This window comes from Rattus norvegicus, chromosome 10 (assembly GCF_021556685.1).
Source record: "Rattus norvegicus strain SHRSP/BbbUtx chromosome 10, alternate assembly SHRSP_T2T, whole genome shotgun sequence".
In the NCBI taxonomy this organism is placed as follows: Eukaryota; Metazoa; Chordata; class Mammalia; order Rodentia; family Muridae; genus Rattus; species Rattus norvegicus.
In genome coordinates this window covers 22,192,385-22,212,078 of record NC_141543.1, presented here as the reverse complement: position 1 = coordinate 22,212,078, position 19,694 = coordinate 22,192,385, and positions in this window count along the sequence as shown.

The following is a 19,694-nucleotide window of genomic DNA, read 5'->3' as shown; positions in this document are numbered from 1 at the left end:
TTAGGGGAGCCTTACGTACAGGGTTTGTGGTAGGTAAAAGTGAGCTTCTCAAGAGGTAGAAAAACCTTTGAAGTGGTTTCAGTCCCTCTAATGCTGAGTTGACACTTTTAATTTTCTTTGTTGGTCTTTATTTATGGAAAGGGAGACATTCATGATTCCATTTCCTATGGTGTAAACAGTTTCCTCTGAGTCAAACCTTCATCTTGGAGGGAAACTCATTAAAATTGAGGATGCTCTAAAAGGAAGGAAAACATTCCATCCTGCAGAGAAGCTCTTTAAATTCAGGAAGAAAATGAGAGAATAGCTTCAGGAAGTCCCTGAAACTGAGCAGATTCACCAGGCCCCTCCCCTTCCCAAACTTACATAATTAGCAAGGACTTCTGACACTTTCTGATCTTGCTAGATGCCTAGAAGAGCCTTAGACCAACTAAGCTGCCTGGAAAAAGACACTCTCTATCCTGTTTAGTGACCTTTGGGTTGTGCCATGATGGATTGTAGGTCCCAGCTTTTGTGAACTTGTCACCTATGCTGAGGTATGCTTTTAGTGATGCAGCCGTCTTTGAGTCATTTCTGTTCCTGTAAGTAACCTTTCACTCTTATTCCTGTAAGTAACCCCAATAAAACTCACTGGTTCACAAATTAGACTTTGGTGATATCTGTGCTTTGGTTTGTAGATGGCTCCCTGTCTTAGGTGACTAGATGATTGATCATATTCCCACAAGAGAAGTGCCACACAACTGGTCCTTATAGAAATAGCCCCAGATGCTGACCAGCAGCCTCATCAGGGGTGTGGGGATGTAGTGCAGGAGGCCCAGGCAGTCCGGAGTTCAGTGAGTTCAAATCCAGAGAGAGAATACATTCTTTGAAAAGAAGGGTGATTGCTCAAGGCTTTGCCTGATGTTAAGGCAGAGGGGATGGGCCATTTGAATTGGCTTAGTAGTCACGATAATATATGGTTCAGGACTCAATAACAGGGTATGGTTCTATTGAGGGATTCCACTGAGCTCATAGACCGCGGGAGTGTGGCTCGTCAGCAGAATGCGGGGGTTAGGTTACCACACAGCATGTCAGTGAGGACCACTGCTGATCACTCCTGAGAAAGCAGTTGCACAGGGCTTCTTGGAGCCTGCGTGTCAGGGAACGAGTGCTCAAAGAATGGTGTTAAATTTAGCTGGTGACTGAGTGTATGTCTGTTGTCCCGAAGTAGACCAAGCACTACAGTGAGGCAGTCTCATCATACTGTGTCTGTTACAGAAATCTATGCACGAACGATCACAGAGCTGCCATAAAGCAGCAGGCGCATGCTTCGCAGAATACAGGACGACTCAGCCTTTGCTGTTACGCTGGAATCATCACAGTAAGAATGAGAGGTGGCGGGGCTGGGGATTTAGCTCAGTGGTAGAGCGCTTGCCTAGGAAGCGCAAGGCCCTGGGTTCGGTCCCCAGCTCCGAAAAAAAGAACCAAAAAAAAAAAAAAAAAAGAATGAGAGGTGGCGTGGCGTAAGATAACAGGGAACAGGGGCCAATCGAATGGGTTCATCACACTCAGACCCTGAGTCAGAGCACACCGCAGGCAGTGTACAGATTTGGCTCACCTGTCTATCATTTGATGAGGCTAAAGACTCACAAGCAAAGCCCTTGGGTACAATCTTGCCGGGTCCTCTTTTCATGCATCTTTATTGGGACCTGCTGACACTCATTTACTGGAGTAGCGTTTGCGATTCCTTTTGAGTCACAATGGCAACTGTGTTAGTCAGATTTCCACTACTATAGCAAAACGCTTGAGATGATCAACTCACAAAGAGAAAGGGGTTACTTCGGCTCACTGTTTTTGAGGTCTCATTTCCTGGTGAGCTGGGTCTACTCCTTTTGAGCCTGTAGGTGAGATAGTCTATCATGGATGAAGTAGGTGGTAGAGTAAAGCTGTACACGTTGTGGCCAAGGAACAAAAGCGAAAAAGATGAAGGGGCTGGTGATCATCTTCACTTGCCCAATGACCTAAAGACCTCTCACTAGGCCCCGTCTCTTAAAGATTTTACCACTTCTCATTGGCGTCAAGCTGGGACCAAGTCTTCAGGGTGTGGTCCTCTCTCTCTCTCTCTCTCTCTCTCTCTCTCTCTCTCTCTCTCTCTCTGTGTGTGTGTGTGTGTGTGTGTGTGTGAGAGAGAGAGAGAGAGAGAGAGAGAGAGAGAGAGAGAGAGAGAGAGAAATTATTCTAATTCAGTTGTCAGTAGCACAATTGAGCAGTCATGGAGACAGCAAATTGCCATCAGAGCTGAACATGTTGATTATCTGCCTGAAAATTGGTAAAATTGGTCTTCTCGAAGGCAACACACACCAACACACTACTCTAGGCTCACCTGGTGTTTGTGTACATTGTGAGAGCATTTCCTTCTTCCCGGATGACAGAATGAGCCTTGAGCTTTTGGGGTCTCAGAGGATGCAATGTCAGTCTTAGCCAGTCCTGGTGATCTGCTGCTTCTGTGAGTTCTATGGTTAGGGCACAGGCACGTGATTAGTGTCATTAGTGTCATTAGTGGCATGCAGGAGGTAAAGAGACATCAACTTGAGGTTCCTGAGCCAAGAAACCCAGGGATCAGTTTTACATGCTGAATGTGGCTCAGGGAGCACTAACTTTCTTTTTTTTTTTTTTTGTTCTTTTTTTTTGGAGCTGGGGACCGAACCCAGGGCCTTGCGCTTCTTAGGCAAGTGCTCTACCACTGAGCTAAATCCCCAACCCCATAGCACTAACTTTCTTGTGCCTGTGGTGACATCTTGGGACAAACTCATGACCAACAGCCGAAAAGCTGAAGATGGCAGTGACGAGACGGAGCCTGGGTCCCAGACAACATAATGAGAGATGACTTAGCTATCCGAGCTCTGTCCTGTTATTAGGGGTTCCTTTTGATATGGTGTGCGTGAGGTAGGGATATGCTGCTGTTGCTCTTCCGGATGCACATACAATGCTTTTCAAGTGCGTGGACCGCACTGTGCTCTCAGAATCTTCATGTGTGTGCACTCTTCATGTGTGTGCACTCTTCTGTGCACGTCCTACTAAGGGCGTGATTGCTTATTAATATCTCCTCAGAAAGTGGCCGAGTCTCTAAGCTGGGTTTAGGGGTGCATGTCTAAAGCACGTCCCTTTGAACACTTGGTCTCTAAAGGAAAGAGAAGAAGAAGCTAAGTGGTGATTTCAGGAGCCATGATTACACAATCCTGGGCTTTCTGGTACCCAACGAGGAGTTGAAAGTAACTTGAGAGTCTTGAACAGAGATTCCCAACACTATGAGAAGCAATCAGCCCGAAACACTGCCCCGTGAGGTCTAGTCACATGTCACGTAATGGTGGGGCACGTTCTGAAAAAGGTGACGTTAGAGGTCTTGGGTGGAATCGCTGTCACTTGTGCACGGCAGTACGTTCATATACAAACCTAGATGGCGAAGCCTCTTACGTCTAGTTGACTCACTTGAGCAGCACACTCCTCGACTGAATACAGTTGTCCCCTTGTGCTACCTGGGAACCTGAACACAGAAAAGGTACACAATGAGGTCAGAGTAAATTTTCAGCCCCATTACCCCCAAGCACTCCACCATCACAGACGTAGCCTTGGTAGGCAAAACCCTGTTGCGCAGTGTGGAGCATGCTCTCATCTGCCCTGGCTCAAGGAGCAATGCTGGCTAGGAATAGCGAAAGAAAAATAACCTCAGAGTAAAAATTTATCAGGGCCCTTTTTTTTTTTTAGTTCTTTTTTTCAGAGCTGGGGACCGAACCCAGGGCCTTGCGCTTCCTAGGCAAGCGCTCTACCACTGAGCTAAATCCCCAACCCCCTATCAGGGGCTTTTGAACTGTAAAAGTGCTTTGTCTGAACGTAGTTGATACTTCGGGCCCTTGAAGTAAATCCAGTTAAGATGGGAGTTTCTCATCAAATAAATTTGATGAGAAGCAAACACGCCAATCAGAGACAGTGACACAAAAACCCTCCAACTGTTCGACGGACCTTCAGTAGATGGGTTGGCATACTCAGGGAAGACACAGTACATGGAGCAGTAAAAATTTAAGAACATAGACAGACAGACAGACAGACAGACAGACAGACACACACACACACACACACACACACACAGACACACGTGTCACTGAATGGGAGGGAAGAAACAGGCGAGAATCACAACTCTTTCTTAGAGGAGAAAGCAGGAGAAGTCAGTTTGTGGATTCCTGCTTGTTGGGTGTCACGTGGGTCAGGAAAGTTCGGGTCAAAACTAAGCCTTCACGTTCCCTAACTGGAAAACAAATCTTCCTCATATGTGACTAGGTTTAGGTTCTAATCCTAATGAAAGCCTCGAATGCATGCTTGAATGCTGACTGTGTTTTTGTAATACCCAACCCAAAAGTTTACATGGTGGTCTGTCCCCAGAATCATATTATAAAAAGGAGCAGGGTCGAAGAGATCTGACGACACCACACTCTGATGCTGGAGTTCTGCTTCTCCTTCCTCTTACATTTATTCGTTTTTATTTTATATGTGAGTGTATCAATGCCTGTGTGCAGGGGCATTCATCACGTCCCTGCTTGTTGTCTGAGGTGGTGAGAAGACAGTGTCAGATCCCCTGGAACTGGAGTTACAGGTGGTTCCGAGCCACCATGTGGGTGCTGGGAATCGAATCCAGATCGTTTGCAAGAGAAGCGAGCGCTCTTAACTGCTCAGCTGTCTCTCCAGCCCCGGGAATATCTTTCTTGAAGTTCCTGTGGATGGAATCCTCACGCAGTTTCTTTTCAACTGTCAGCTGACTGACCTCCAGGTTCTCCTCTGCCAAAGGCGGTGTATTCGATTTAAGAGGCTCTCCGTAGTCACTCTCAGAACTCATGACTTCTAGTGGCCGTGGGATGATTGTCCGTGTTCCTGCACATTGGAATGATGAACCATCGTGGGGCACTTGCAGCTTCCGTGTGAGTTTGCCTGAGACTTGTTGAGACTGGGGACAGAGGACTCTGGCAGCTGGGATGGCCCAGAGTTGTCGAGATCGGGCTAAGCCCTGCTTCCGATTGTATACAACAGCGGTTTTCTGGGTGGTGCTTTGCCCAGGCCCCTAAGTTTTACAAGCAGTCTTTGACTCCACTTTGAGGACAAAGGGTGACTGCGGCTCCTCGTATCTGGCTCTACAATCCAGCATGGGCTGATAAATGATTTATTCCTGGGCCTAGAAATGGAGTCACTTCATAAGTTTGGGGGAAGAGTGAATTGAAACTGTGGGGGCACATGGGCATATTAAAATGGTATTGGGAAGCCAGGCTCAAGGACTGGTAATCAGATATGCCTGGACCCCATCGAGTGACGGTACTCAGCACTGTGATCTCATGGCCCTACACCAGCTTACCGTGGTAGGTACTGACACCGGTGTGTGCATTAAGGACCAAGGTCTCCTCCATTATGTCTGGAGCTTTGACATGTCTCAGCAGCCCCATGTCCCACTGATGCATCCTTCTTGATTGCCTGCTTGTTTACCTGTTTGTGCCTCTGAACGTTCTGTCTCCCCCTCGCTTCCTGCCTCTGACCTGTTAAACTTTTACCTCACAGCTGAACTCCGTAGGCATCTCCCTCATGCCTGACTCTAATGGCTCCATTATTTTACCATCGCAGACTCCTTCTCAGGCCTCTCTCGACCTCTGCCACAGCCTCCTTAATTCATAATCATCCTCTAATACGCAAACATGCATATAGATATACAGGCATATTTACTGTGATACTACGGTCAATATTAGACAGGAATGACAGAAACTGCATTTGCCTAGATCAGGTTACCAAGGGTCATATGACAGACTGCTGTCATTGGAACTTCTGAACCCTGTGAACTTATTTACTTTTATTCAATAAATTATTCAATAGAGTTATTCAATAAGTTCTGGCACTGTGGAAAGACACAACCATGTTTAGCTATGTTTCTGGGTAGAACTCACTACACAAGTCTACTTTCCTTTCTGGTTAAAAAAACACCACACCACACACTGCATTTTCTTGATCAAAGCAATGTGGTTCTCAGTTGAAATGCCTTGATGGAGGCCACACTCACCTCCTAGAACTTACATCTCCACCACATTGACAGAGTAAACCCTTGGTCTTCAAAGGCCTTCCTATTGCTAATTATGAATTGATTTATTTTTAATGCAGGTGTATCCCTGACCAGGCAGTTGTATTAGCTCTCTCGGGCATCTATCTCAAATTACCTTAAGCAGTGTCTTTACAGAGTGCCAACTATGTTTATGTTTATGTAGGATGGAAATTCTACAAGTCTAGTGGGGTTGAAAGTCTAGGTGTTGCGCACCTCTCTAAGGCTCCAGGGGGCAGCCCGCTTCTTGGAGTCTTTCAGGGTATAGATGCCCGGTATTGGCTTCTGGGCATTTTCCTGAATCTTCCAGGCCAGCATTGGGTGGGCAGTTCTCTCGAACTCTGTATTGCTCTGGTCTTCACTGTCAGCCTCTTCCACTCATTGGGACTCTGTGATTGCAGGAGCCCAGTCTCCTCACCCAGGGCAATGTAATGTCAGCTGACCAGCAGCAAGTAAGGAGAGCCCTGTGCTTGCACAGCAGTGATGCCCCGGAAAAGGGAGCCTATCATGAAGGAATGCACTTGGGACAGACACATTTCTGAGTCCACATTTCTGAGCATCCTCAGAGCTCAAGGTCATGAAGCACAGGTTCAAAAAGGACAGACGGAAGACTCAGATACTTCTGTGTAGATCAGATACTATCAGCGTGAGCACAATTTCCGTAAGTGCCCAGGTCTCCTGAAAGAGTCACAGTGACTGTGGCCTTGTCTGGTTCCTTCTAGGTTTCTCTACAGAGTGTTAGCTGAAACAGAAAGAATGACTCTGAAGCCCGTTAACAGTCTCTGAAAGAGAATTCAGCGACATTCCCCCTGCACATGTAGGAGTTTGCTCCTGATGGTGCTCCTCTTGCTCCGTGGCTAAAATTCCATTCTCTGACTTTTTTCCTTCCTTTCCCTTCCCTTCCCTTCCCTTCCCTTCCCTTCCCTTCCCTTCCCTTCTCCTTCCTTTTTTTTTCTTTTTCTTTTTTTTTTTTTTGGAAGGTTTTGCTTTTATGACCAGACTGGCCTTGAACTCATGATCCTACTGCCTCAGCCTCAGACAGCTTGGATTACAGGTTTTACCACAGCACTCGGCTATTCTGACTTTAATGTACCAGGTGGGGAGAATGTCTCCAGTCTCCTCCCTTCTGCTATTGCTGGGCTACAAGCAGAGTATAAACCTAGACTTCTGGTTATCTCTGCTGGGCTTCAGAACACAGCCAACACAGAGGTAGTGGTGTACTGTTGTGGGCAGTTTTTATTTTATTTGTAAATATGTCTATGCCTGTGGGTCTGAGTGTAGATTTGTGCAGTGAATTGGGAGACCAGAAAAGGAACGTTGGATCCCCCTGAGGTTACAGGTGGTTCTGATCCACTTAAAGTGGGTGCTGGGAATTGAACTCATGTCCTCTGGAAGAGCAGTGTGTGTTCTCTTAGCTGCTGAGCCATCTGTCCAGCCCCTCCTTTTTTTTTTTTTTTTTTTTTTTTTGAGAATTGTTTTGAGACATTTTTGAAGGTTTTTTTTTAATTTTCTATTTGAGTTGGATTTATTTCCTTTTTCTTCAGAGAAGGCCAATGAACTAGCATGACAGACAGCAGACTTGTGATCAGAGCCAGGTTTCTTAGCCCCAGGTACCACAATCTTCAGCACACATGGGCCTGTCAACCACCATGTATTCACTGTTAGCTGCTCTGGGGTTGATGGTCTAGGGACAGGCGACGTTATCATCTGTTAGAAATCGCCACCTATGTTGACGGAACTCTTTTCACACCGGCAGAGTTTATTAGCTGGGAAGGGATTTGACCCCTGGGGCAATCAGTATTTTGTGTAGGACTTTGAAAATAAAATGTCCTGTGAGAAGGTGCCTGGGAACCAGACCTGACTGGAAAGTATGGGCTGCTGAAAAGGGTTGGAAGAACCACTCCACAGGTGAGTCATTCTTTGGGTAAGTGAAGGCGTGAGGAGGCAGTCTTACTTTTCTCTGTGCCTTAGTTAGGGTTTTACTGCTGTGAACAAACACCATGACCAAGGCGAGTCTTACAAAAGACAATATTAACTGAGGCTGGCTTACAGGTTCAGAGGTTCAGTCCATTATCATCAAGGCAGGAGCATGGCAGCATCCAGGCAGGCATGGTGCAGGAGGAGCTGAGAGTTCTACATCTTCATCTGAAGGCCGTTAGTGGAAGACTGACTTCCAGGCAATTAGAGTGAGGGTCTCAAGCCCAAGTCCATTGTGACACACCTATCCCAACAAGACCACACCTCCTAATAGTTCTACTCCCTGGGCCAAGCATATACAAACCATCACACTGTTTATTACTATTATTATTATTATTATTATTAATTATTATTATTACATTCTGTGCTACTGCACGGGGACCACAGTAGGTCAAGGATGCTACTAGGTGCTTGTAGGTTTGGAGAGGAATAACACATGATCACAGGCTTCCAACCTACAAAGTGCTGTAGAGAAAGGTGGACGAAACTAGAGAGTGTGTGTCAGTCAGCTTAGCCTAGGTTTTGCTGCAAAGACAGCCACTAATTCCCAGTAGCTTTTAACCAAAAGTTTCATTTTCCGCCTACACCCTGTGTCTAGCTTGGGTGGGCAATGTAAATGGTACCCAGTTTATAGAGTGAGCCACCATTTCCAGAGCGATACTCAGCATTCCAGGTAGAGGACAGTAATTGAGCGGCAGGTGCCACTTTAGGCTAGAGTTAGGCCCCACCCACCCACCGGGGGAAATGGAGTCTGATGTTGTATGTGTTAGAAGGAGCAGATGATGGTTGAAACTCAGGTTCATGATTAGGTGAGTTGTGCTCTCATTGCCTTTGATGGAGGGCAGGAAAATGATATAAAAGATTAAAAGGACACCAATCTTAGGGAGGTGTGGAAATGCTGGAGGTGGAAGGAACAGGCTTCAGAGCTCTGTGAGTGTGCACTCGGTGTGCTGTGTGAGAGATACCACACCTGTGTTTGCATGGAGCTCTTGGGTTCAGCCCTTGGGAGTTGAACTAATTGTTAATAAAGCCCGGCAGCGTGATTCACTACCTGCCTCAATGGTTTAAGTCCCCGAAAGACTCTCCCTGTCCCTCTCCCTCTCCCTCCCCCTCTTCCCCTCTTCCCTTCTCTTCCTCCCCCTCTCCCCCTCTTCCCCTCCTCCTCTCCCTCCCTCTTTTAATATGCCTCAAACAGCACAATAGCCCAGCGACTGCCTAACCTCCATGCTGGTAACATTTACTTCCTGCCGATAATCCCGAGTTATTACTTAATAATTCTATGTTCTATCTTGGCTGCCCTGGATCAAGTTGGGCACCCCTCTGAGCCACACTTCTTCACATGGTGGCTATGCCTCTTTGTCCTGCATTTTTCTCATGCATGGTGTCTCTCCTCTTCTCCACACTCCCCTGGCATGGTGGATCTCTTTCTTCACCCTCTCCTGGTCCCAAGAAATCCCAAAATCCCACCTCCTCAGCTATTGGCTGTTGGCATCTTTATTTACCAATCAGAACCAATTGGGGGCAAGGAGCTGACAAACCCAGCGAATGGTGAGGGCGTCCACCTTCTGCCCCAGATAGTGAGGTGGTCTGTATGATTGCTAATTGGGTGAAGGTCAGGTGGCCTTCATTGCCTAAAGGTAACACGAAGAGATGGAACAGGTGTTGTCTTGCTGCTGATTGGCTCAGACTGGAATGTGGGTTTTGTATAATAAGATCTCACTGTTGACATCGTGCAGGAAGTATAGGGGCGGGACTTCCGGGCTGAGAGAGGACAGGCTCTGGGATCAAGCAGCTGTTCAAGATGGTTGGAAGAATTATGATGTGGGTTCCACATAGCACGTGAATTACGTTTTGGGGTAAGTGAGGAAGACCTGACAGCTACCATGCATGTTGTCACCTTGGAGACAAATCTCTAAGCATATCTGTGATGGAGTTTGGAGCTTGGGTTAATAGAGGTGAGAGGACTTACCATAACGGAGGTGGTACTTTCCACGGTAGGATCTTGAACAGAATAAAAAGGAGAAAGTAAAGAGGGTACAAGCACCTATAGCTTACAGACTGTGTTGTGGTGCTTTTGTGGACCTGTTTGCGTTTAATAAGAAATGAAGCTTCTATATAGTTTAAAGCTGTTGGCCTTTAGTTGGGGCAGACTCTTAGCAGCTTGTCTAAACCTAACTTTTCTGCCATCTCGTCTCCCAACATAGTTCTCACTACCCGCTTATAGCTTCTTTCTATCCCTTCTCCTTCTTTCCTGTCTCCCAAGTCTCGTGTCTCCCCTCCCTTTGTCCCTTGCCCTCCCTTTTACCCCTCTCCTCCCTTCCCCTCCCCCTACCTCTTACTCTGCCCGGAAGTTCCTCCCCCGTACTTACTGCCCCAGGTAGCAGTCAGCTCTTTATTATATAGAAATCACATTTCAGTGTGAGCCAATCAGCTGCAAGACAGTGCCCGATTCATCTCTTCGTGTTGCCTTTAGGCATTGAGGACTGCCTGACCATCTTTTCCGCAGGTGAGGAAGGACAAGCGTTTACAAATAGAATACCAGTGATGGACCATAGAAATGACAATACCGGGGCTGGGGATTTAGCTCAGTGGTAGAGCGCTTACCTAGGAAGCGCAAGGCCCTGGGTTCGGTCCCCAGCTCCGAAAAAAAAGAACCAAAAAAAAAAAAAAAAAAAAAAAAAAAAAAAAAGAAATGACAATACCAAAATCCTGCCAGATCTTAGCTCTCTGCCAGTACAGAATTAACAGTTGAGAATACAGGGTATCCTGTATACAATTAGAGGGAGGTCACCCCAACAACTATGGATGAAATGTGACCAGCGGCCCCAAACTCCTGTTACCATGAAGGACTGCAGCTTTCAATTTTGAGCCAAAACAAATCCTGCCTTTCTTTTTTTTTTAAATTTAGAGAATACTTTATTAGTTTTTGTAATCAAACCCACGTAGATAAGACCTTACATATTTAATACAGTGTGTTACCCCTGTACAAATGGAAAAAACTTAAGTTCAACATTTCTAGACCAATATGGCTGTTAATTTCTGTACAGTGCCAACTCAACACAGTAAACGGGGATACTTTTTTCCAAAGTTGACAGCACAGCTAAAGTTTCAAAAAATTCAAATTATATATCTGTATATATATATTTATATTTATATAAAAAGACCAATAATAGCAGTGTGTTATGCATCAACAGCAGCAACAGTTTTTCCAGGTTCTGCAGTCATCTGAACAAAACTGTAGAGACATCCAGCACACTCCATTAAAAAAAAAAAAAGTAAAAAAACAAAACCCGAGAAAACAGCACAGTTCTGTTACTCTTGTGGTACCTGGCACCATTTTTTTTTTAAATTAGCTTCTCAATCATCATCTGGAAAGAAAACATTCTGAGCAACATCATTAAAAAACAGCTCTGATAAGGCACGGTCACTACTACGTATCATAAAGCAGGTACAAGCTATTTTATATCCACAGAGGTATGATACAGTACTGTCCTACATCTATAATACTAGAGGATACAATTTAAAAGGCATTATTTGAGACTTGATTCTACTTTTCCAGCAGAGGGCCCAAAGGATGGTGTGACACAGCTTTGTAAAGAAACATACTCTAGACAGGATTTCCTTTCACTAGTGGCACAGTTCTAAGGATTCATTCTCTCCATGAATGTCAGCTAAAACCGTTATTAAAAAAATGAAATATCCCTAGAACAAAACCGTATAACCACCGGATTCACATGAAGATGACCTAGTGGAGACAAGCTGGACCTCACCTTACCAACAAGCTATCAAATCTGTTATGTTTAAACAGTGAGACCTCCAAGGAAGGAGATGCCAAGTAGTGCTTCAAAGCTTCGGACCACAATCAAACACAGCATCCTTTTCAACAGAAGCAGAAGCTCATCTGAATATGCTCAATGATGCTGACATCAACATTTAATCATCTCCTCACTCATCCAGGAAGAAGGGGAGATCAGTTACTACTGTACTTTATTGTGTTCAACCAAATCACCATGTTACAAAAATAGCAAGCTGCCATAATAAAAAATAAGGCTCCTCTATCCAGCACCAGATAGCATCATTTTACTTTCAAGCCTAGAAATTGCACACTTGTATATAAACCAACCGAAGATGAGGATTGAGAGTTCATCTTGGTGGATTTTTCCTTTGATGAATATGAAGTGTCCTTCCTTATCTTTTTTGATGACTTTTAATTGAAAATTGATTTTATTTGATATTAGAATGGCTACTCCAGCTTGCTTCTTCTGACCATTTGCTTGGAAAGTTGTTTTCCAGCCTTTCACTCTGAGGTAGTGTCTGTCTTTGTCTCTGAGGTGTGTTTCCTGTAGGCAGCAGAATGCAGGGTCCTCATTGCGTATCCAGTTTGTTAATCTATGTCTTTTTATTGGGGAGTTGAGGCCATTGATGTTGAGAGATATTAAGGAATAGTGATTATTGCTTCCCGTTATATTCATATTTGGATGTGAGGTTATGTTTGTGTGCTTTTCTTCTCTTTGTTTTGTTGCCAAAATGATTAGTTTCTTGCTTCTTCTAGGGTATAGCTTGCCTCCTTATGTTGGGCTTTACCCTTTATTATCCTTTGTAGTGCTGGATTTGTAGAAAGATACTGTGTAAATTTGGTTTTTTCATGGAATATCTTGGTTTCTCCATCTATGTTAATTGAGAGTTTTGCAGGATACAGTAACCTGGGCTGGCATTTGTGTTTTCTTAGGGTCTGTATGACATCTGTCCAGGATCTTCTGGCCTTCATAGTTTCTGGCGAAAAGTCTGGTGTGATTCTGATAGGTCTGCCTTTATATGTTACTTGACCTTTTTCCCTTACTGCTTTTAATATTCTTTCTTTATTTTGTGCGTTTGGTGTTTTGACAATTATGTGACGGGAGGTGTTTCTTTTCTGGTCCAATCTATTTGGAGTTCTGTAGGCTTCTTCTATGCCTATGGGTATCTCTTTTTTTAGGTTAGGGAAGTTTTCTTCTATGATTTTGTTGAAGATATTTACTGGTCCTTTGAGCTGGGAGTCTTCACTCTCTTCTATACCTATTATCCTTAGGTTTGATCTTCTCATTGAGTCCTGGATTTCCTGTATGTTTTGGACCAGTAGCTTTTTCTGCTTTACATTATCTTTGACAGTTGAGTCAATGATTTCTATGGAATCTTCTGCTCCCGAGATTCTCTCTTCCATCTCTTGTATTCTGTTGGTGAAGCTTGTATCTACAGCTCCTTGTCTTTTCTTTTGATTTTCTATGTCCAGGGTTGTTTCCATGTGTTCTTTCTTGATTGCTTCTATTTCCATTTTTAATTCCTTCAACTGTTTGATTGTGTTTTCCTGGAATTCTTTCAGGGATTTTTGCGATTCCTCTCTGTAGGCTTCTACTTGTTCTCTAAGGGAGTTCTTTATGTCTTTCTTGAAGTCCTCCAGCATCATGATCAAATATGATTTTGAAACTAGATCTTGCTTTTCTGGTGTGTTTGGATATTCCGTGTTTGCTTTGGTGGGAGAATTGGGCTCCGATGATGCCACGTAGTCTTGGTTTCTGTTGCTTGGGTTCCTGCGCTTGCCTCTCGCCATCAGATTATCTCTAGTGTTACTTTGTTCTGCTATTTCTGACCGTGGCTAGACTGCCCTATAAGCCTGTGTGTCAGGAGTGCTGTAGACCTGTTTTCCTGTTTTCTTTCAGCCAGTTATGGGGACAGAGTGTTCTGCTTTCGGGCCTGTAGTTTTTCCTCTCTACAGGTCTTCAGCTGTTCCTGTGGGCCTGTGTCTTGAGTTCACCAGGCAGGTTTCTTGCAGGGGAAAAGTTGGTCCTACCTGTGGTTCCAAGGCTCAAGTTTGCTCTTGGGGTACTGCCCAAGTCCTCTCCGCGGCGGCAGCAACCGGGAAGATCTGCGCCGCTCTTTCCGGGAGCCTCCGTGCACCAGGGTTCCAGATGACGTTTGGTGTTTTCCTCTGGCGTCTGGATGTGCACAGAGTGCAGTCTCTTCTGGTTTCCCAGGCGTGTCTGCCTCTCTGAAGGTTTAGCTCTCCCTCCCACGGGATTTGGGTGCAGAGAACTGTTTATCCGGTCTGTTTCCTTCAGGTTCCGGCGGTGTCTCAGGTGCAGGGGTCCTGCCGCTCCTGGGCCCTCCCCTACGGGAACCCAGAGGCCTTATACAGTTGCCTCTTGGGCCAGGGATGTGGGCAGGGGTGGGCAGTGTTGGTGGTCTCCTCCGCTCTGCAGCCTCAGGAGTGCCCACCTGATCAGGCGGTGAGGTCTCTCTCCCACGGGGTTTGGGAGCAGAGAGCTGCTGCGGGCCGGGATCCGCGGGTGTCAAATCCTGCCTTTCTTAAATGGCTCTCACTAGTTATTGTTACAGAGAAGAAATGAACACACACACACACACACACACACACACACACACACACACGGATCAACTAGCTCCCTAAGACTCTTTCTAGGGACAGAAACCCTAGTTTTGAGGGCCCCTTGATGGCTCCACCTCTGGTTACCAATGTCTAAGGGATCAGAACTTTAGCATGTGGCTCTGTGTCTAGTATGTTAGCACATGGCTCTGTGTTTAGTATCTGTACTCCGTATTCCGTAATAGGTTATCTACCTGAAAGTGTTACAGGGAACGACCATTTCATATACTAAATTTTAATTTTTAAAGAAAGTTAAAGACACTGCTATGAATTTGAGAAACCAGTATCAAGAGAGCAGGGGCTGTTGAGTGCCCAAGACTCCCACAACTCCCCTGAGGCTGTAACTTTCCTACCATCCCTTGCAACATGACCCCTGAGGCTGTAGCTTTCCCACCATCCCTTGCAACATGACCCCTGAGGCTGTAGCTTTCCCACCATCCCTTGCAACATGATCCCTGAGGCTGTAGCTTTCCCACCATCCCTTGCAACATGATCCCTGAGGCTGTAGCTTTCCCACCATCCCTTCCAACATGACCCCTGAGGCTGTAGCTTTCCTACCATCCCTTGCAAATCTAGTCATCATTTCTTTCCATTTTTTAATTGGCATTAAAGGAAGAGAAGGAATTGGAAGTTGCTGCTCATCTTATGACTGCGCTCATAGCATTCTGACCTGGATGGACCTCCTTGGTTCTTGAATGGACTCTGCCTTTCATCTTGTTGTCCGGGTGGGCCTGAGTATGTCCATCTGGACTTCCCTGTCAGTGTGCGACTCACTTGCTGGTCTAGAGCCTGGGCTGACAGACTGTGGTTGGCTTGGAACCAGATGTTGTGGCTAGACAGACTAGGTGCTTGAGAAGTGGGAGACCCCAGGTATCTCTCTGGAGGAGTTTGGTCTCGGCTTTCCTGGAGGCTTCTAGAGTGCAGGTGTGTCTAAGGCAATCGATCTTGACCCCTTGGGGTCGCATATCCAATATCTTGCATATCGAACATTTTGCATTATGATTCCCAACAGTAGAACAATTACAGTTATAAGTAGCAATGAAAATAATTTTATGGCTGGGGGGGTCATCACAACATGAGGAACTGTATTAAAGGGTTGCAGTGTTAGGAAGGCTGAGAACCACTGGCCTAGAGCCAGAAGGCTGAGGCAGGATTGGACATGTGCATGAAGGTGTGGTAAATGCCCTGCCTTCCCTGCTCAGTGCCCCACCAGTCAATGCTCATTTTGTAATGGAAATTTGAAGCGTATCTCCACAGCTCTGTGGATGTATGCGGCAGTGAGGTAGAGGCAGAAGAATGAGGGGGCTCAGGCACTGGCGTCTCCCTACCACTTACCAGGCTTCCTGCCATCAAGCTAGAGGAGTATGGCATGGTGGTTGGGGGTGGCCAGGTACATCTCGACATCTCTCTGTCTGGGTTTGAATCCTGGTCCACCATTTGCTGCTTTGGGACAAGGTGAGTTACTTGTCGCTCTAAGGCCAACGTCTCATGAGTGAAATGGGGCATGAGGATGAAGTGAGGTAAGGCACAGAAAGTGCTAATAGAGCTCGGCACAGGGGACATCAGAGATGGTATTTAGTAACTGTAACCTTAGGAGAACAAGTGACATATCCAAAGAGAGCCAGTGGCAAGTCAAGAGTCAAGACCCAGGTTAGAACCTAGATTCAGAAGGAGTCTTCCCACCAGGGCGTGATGCTTCTCGGAGGGAGTGTGGTCCTGGGAGAGTTTCAGGTTGGTATTCCATACCCCTTTGTACTGCAGCTCTTCCGGGATATGAGCATCTCATCTTCTGTGACTTCCTAGCTCCAGGAGCAGAAAGCATGCTCTTGGGCTCCAGGCAAGCATAGAAATCGCTTAACAACTGGGACTTGGGCTGTGCACACACCCCTCTCCTAACAAGGCACCTAGCAACTCAGGACCCTCACTTGCATTCAAGTTGTACACCCCACTTCAGACACGGATTAAGCGCCTCCTTCCCTAGCAACCTCTAGGACCTCCCTTCTGTGATCCGTCTGTTCATATCCTAGGACATCTGGTCCAGGAGGCAAGGGGTTGATCAGGAGTGAGCTGGTTTTGGATACATGTGCTATAAGGCAATAGGGCTATGCATAATTAGCTATTATAAGTAGTTATATTAATTATAGATTTAAATCACATATCCAATTAATCATAATTAATTATGGACAGTGATGCATCATGGGAACGGACAGGTGCAGCGAGTAAACGCTTACGTAGTTCAAGCCTGTCAATCAAAACAGTACTGTCGCTGGTGAATATAGTGGCATTGTTTACCAGAGAACATAATCCAGCAAATAATTATTAAGACAAATATGTCCTGAAATATTCTCATATGTACATATGCCAGAACAGTTTCCAAACTTTAATGCACATGCAAGTTACTCACGGATTGTGCTAAAATGTAAATTCTATGTCAGTCCCATCAGACATGGACTCTAATTTTTTTTAAGCCACAAATGTATCTTTAAGCCACAGATGATAATTCAACAGCAGAAACCACACCCTCAAGGGACCATGAACATGTTTTGTCCTCCTCCCCCACCCCCCGTCTCCCTGGCCAGGATTTCCCACCTCCATATGGTCGATGTTCTTCTTCATTCCTCTTTCATGACAGATAAGGTCGGGACATACCACGGACCTTATGAGGTCCAGCCATCAACTATTTCCAGTCCCCACCTTGTTCCGACCTCGTGGTCGCATGCTTTCTGATCTCTTGTTGCCCACTGGGTCCTGGTCCTGGCCCATGGAGTGGAGGTCACATGTGCCACTTAATTATTCTCATCTCATCTCATCTGGGATGCCTACCATCCTCTTGAAGGACGGGGACTGCTCTCTCAGCTCAGGGCGGGGGGGAGAATAGTCCACCTGCAAGGATGTGCCGGAGCTGGCGAGAAACAAAGCCTCCTCGTTAAGATGCTGCAGGACTAGGTCCTGACAGCAGGATGATTTGGGCTCCATGCTCCTGCCTCACACACTTCTACAACGGGCTAACAGCGTGATCGATGGCTCTCACCATGCCCTTGCTCTCCCAAGCTTCCAGAATTCCGAGAAATAGTTTTTCTCTATAAATGACCTACTATGTGGTATGCTGTTGTAGAAGGGGAAAAAAGGCACTGTCAGAGTGTCGGCTGATACTTGATGCCATTTGTTAAAGAGAGATGGCCTGATCAGGGCCAAGCTTAGCCTGAAAGACAAGCCGTGGAACCAAGCAAGGTGGAGAGAATTCCTGGCTGTCAGTTCCTCAGAAACACTGATGGTCAGTCTCAGAGCCATTGAGTACCCTTGGGAGTGCAGGACAGGGGATCAGTTCAGTACCTTTGAGGGTAAGCAGCACGCTTTATAGGAAAGACCAGGGACTTGTCCAACGTGATCTGCTGACGGAGTTGTGAAGAAGGAAGCCACCATGCTTTGTCCATGGTGCTGGGAGGGGACACTGAAGCAGAGCCCAGAAGGGAAGAGTCAGGTGGGGTGGGGTAAGTAAGAGGGACAGAGGCTTAGCAGCACCAGTGTGCTTTGGTACTTTGGGAGTGGAGAGTGACAGCTCCCAGGAGGGAAGGGCTGGTGCTGGGAGGAGGCCTGTCTAACTTCAATAAACTCACAGGTAAATCAGTTCGCACAGGAAAAAAAAAAATCACACCCTCTTGTTGTTTTGTGCACAACAAAGATGAAATCTTTGGAGTAAGATGAATATCATATAAAACGATATTGCCAACGAGTACATGAAAATGCGCTCAGCCTCGTCCACAGTGAGGGGAAGGACAGGCAACCGCGGTACTGTGCTTGGGTTCAGTTCTTCAGTTTGCGTGGGTCCTGCTGAGATCTGTAACAAGACTTGAACCCAGGGCGGGGGTGGGGGGAGGTAGAGGTCAACAGCCCTGCTCGTCTGAGACTGGAACTGTGGCACAGTAAGAGAACACAGACCCAAACACCACTAGTCTCCCGATTCCAGCCGTGCCTCAGGCTTGGTTTTCAGTTGTATGGGCTAAATTTGTGTGATGGTTCTGTCCGGGCTGTTGACTGGATTGAGAAGCACCTAGGACATTGTGCACACCTGTGGGTCCGTCTCCGTGGAATTTTCAGAGATGAGAGAGAAAAGCCAGCTTGAATGGGGGTGACACCACCCCCTGGATGGACTGAGAGGGAGAAAGGAGAGTTCCTGTTAACACAGACATTCTCTCTCCCTGCTTCCTGCCCATGAGGCATCTCCCTGCCAGGATGGGCTGAAATCTCCCTGGGCACAAGCCAAAATGAACCCTCTTCCCTTTAAACACCCAGCCCCTCAGGTATTTGTCACAGTGATTAGAAGCTGACTAGGCTAGTTTCTGTCAGCTTTCTCTTTTAAATAGTTGATAGTAATTCTACCCAACCCAAGCATGACAGAGGGAAAAGGGCCCCTGACACCCGTGATTTATTGAGGACACGTGCACCTTCTGTGTATTCATTTAAATTTCACGAGGCTTGCAAGGAGGCTTGTATTTTACAGAGGAGGAAGCTAAGGCATATGCAGTGGTAAAATTCACTGAAGATGCTGTAGCCACATTGGCTCTGAGGCCATGTGGTCAAACATGGCTTCAGCAGCAGCAGCTTTAGACCCAGGTCATGAAGCGCAGGTTGTTACTGTGCAGTCTCCTGGCCTCAGCTTAGTGTAGGAAACCCCATGAGGGGCTGGGAGATGACTTGGTGGGCCAGAGTGTTTCAGTGCAAGGGTGAAGACCTGAGTTTAGATCCCAAGCACCCAAGGACAAAGCTGGGAGCATGGCTGTGAGGACACGTAACCCCACCGTTGGTGAGGGGGAAGTCAGGCAGATCACTGGGCCTGCTGGCTGCCCACCCGCCTGTACGTGGCAAGCTGGAGAGGACCTGTCTCAATAATGCAAGCAGGGGTAGAACAGGACATGGGCTCTCTGAACTCTGCACATGCATGCACACATACATGTGCACACGAAAACACAAACCATGAAAAAGAAAACCCACAAGATGTTCTCAAGCTTGTTCCTATGCATTTAGGAAGATGACTCTGCTTTTCCATCCTGCGGTGCAATGACACGGGATTAATCTGGAAATTAAATGTTTGATTTTGGGGCTGAATAAATTGTTCTCTCTTACAAGGCCAATCTGCCAACTTCACTTTGGAGTGGGAGAAACAAGAAGCCTGCTGGTTCAGCGTGGGGACCTCTT